We start from the raw sequence: 2224 nt of genomic DNA, 5'->3' as shown, positions 1-2224 counted from the left end.
AAAGAGTGTGTCAGAGCTTTCACAGTTCCTCATTTCAACTTATGGATTCAGCATATACCTTGATAGCAGGGCTCGGTCCTGTTGTCTGCAGGGGTGAGGTGAATGTCAGCTTGTGTCAGCCATAAACCCGTGTGTTCCAGAGAGCAACACGTGACCCTAGGAATTACATCTCAGTGTTTTATTCCACTTTTACTTCCCTTTCTTCTTTCCCAGGAAAACAACCCTATTGGTTACACTTTTTTTTTAAAATTGCCTGCTACTTGGCCTATTGGAAGAAGACCTGCAGTAATGTATTTTATAGAAGCCAAAGCTGCAAAAGTCACTGCACAAATAGACTAAAGGTGTCACAAAGCCCATAAGGCACTTAACACCAAGAGCAGTAACAACTACATCTGCTGGGAAAAAGGTAAGAGGGTTCTGCATGGCTTGAGCTGCATCTGTCCCACTTTCTCGGCTACCGGAGATCACCTGTTGAGATCTTGTGCTCCACATCATATAAGACACAGGTGTCTGCAGGCTGCCCAGGATCACGAGCAAGATTGGGTTGTAAATGAACCAATGTTCTTGTGAAGCCCAGGAAGATGCTTTAGGCAGAAGTTCAGAGCTAAACCCAAAATACTAGCTTGAGAACAGGGGATAACTCTTCCCTCTCACTGTGCTTAAGTTTGCCAGCTTGAGCCCTCTCAGAGCAGAAAGAGATGAGGCATCCCTTTATGTACTGTCTGAGGATTGTCTGAAGGCTGGGAGCATTACAACTCCTGCGTTATTTCAGGTGGACTCTACCCAAGCATCAAGGCTGTGAAAGGAAGTTTAAAACACAGGCCGTTATTCTGTTACCTTACAGGTGCCATCTGTGTACAGGCAGGATTCATGTTCTCAGTCATAAATCTTGCTGTTTACAGCAGGCAGAACATTCAGATTAACAGCCTGTCCCAATATTCACCAAAAAGGACCAAAAAAATTGTCTACCAAGAGAAGATGGCATTTGTGAAGCCATCTTGGTTTGCTGTAGTGGAACAGAGCATGGACAGATCATTTTGGAGCTTACGTAATAGTCTCCAGCCTTTTTTATACAACATAAAGATGTATTTATACAGCACACAGAGATATTTCTCTGTGTTATTACCACCCTGGCAGCAGACACAATTAAAGCCCCACCCTCAAAGAGGAGCCCATCCTCTTACTAGGTTTGTTCTTGCAGTAATAAGCTGCCTTTAGCTCAGACTCCAGCTCCCTAATTGGTTTAATCCAGTGCGTGTGCAGGCTGTTAGTTTCCCACTTGGTTCTAGCAACTACCTTCCTTATTCTAGCACCAAAATTTTGTTCTCCTGTGTTATGGTCCAACTCATTGTTCTCGATGACTAGCTCCAGCACCTGCCAAGGGTGCTGAAGTTGAGTTAGAACCATTTTGGAACTGCACCCAATTCACCTACCAGGAAGCACGTGTTTCTTGGGAAAACTGGCTGACAGCATGACTGCAAGCAGAAATAGTAGCTTCCCTCTTCTGTTTCTGCTTGCCACTCTCACCTGCTTGGAAAGCTCAAGACCTACCATTTACAAAACAACCACTGCGCCGAGGTGTGAGGGAATTGTAGAGTTATTATTTCCAGTTTCCACCAAAGGAGGTGACGTAGGAAGGGTAGCAGCATGGATCGAGAGAGACTCTTTACCAGGGCCTGTTTTGGTAGGACAAGGGGTAAAGGTTTTATACTAGAAGACTTTATGTTCAGATTAGATCCAAGGAAGAAATATTTTGTTGTGAGGGTGGTGAGGCACTGGAAGAGGCTGCCCCATTCCTGGAAGTGTTCAAGGTCAGGTTGGATGGGACCTTGTGCACCCTAATCTAGTGGAATATGTCCTTGCCCAAGGTGGGGTGGATGTGGGGGTGGTCAAACAGAACTGGATGATCTTTAAAGGTTCCTTCCAACACAAACCATTCTATGGATGTCTTTCTGTCTGCAAGAGACTTCCAGATTTAGTTCTAAGGCATGTCCATAGGGAACACCAAGCCTTAAGTAAGCTATGAACAAAGATTTACTTTCCTTTTTAAGGTTGAGTAGATGTTTGCACCCAAATTCCAGAAAAGCCAGCCTGAAGTTGCACTCCTACATGATCCAGACCCATTTAAACACATTTTCAATCCACCCAAGCACTTTTCTCCACGATCTGCCAAGTCTTATTATGATATGTGGATCTATGTGGAAACTTATTGTGATATTTAGCT

This window comes from Buceros rhinoceros, unplaced genomic scaffold, assembly GCF_000710305.1.
Source record: "Buceros rhinoceros silvestris isolate BGI_N320 unplaced genomic scaffold, ASM71030v1 scaffold12152, whole genome shotgun sequence".
In the NCBI taxonomy this organism is placed as follows: domain Eukaryota; kingdom Metazoa; phylum Chordata; class Aves; order Bucerotiformes; family Bucerotidae; genus Buceros; species Buceros rhinoceros.
The sequence above is the reverse complement of the archived record's forward strand: the minus strand, read 5'-3'. Positions refer to the sequence as shown.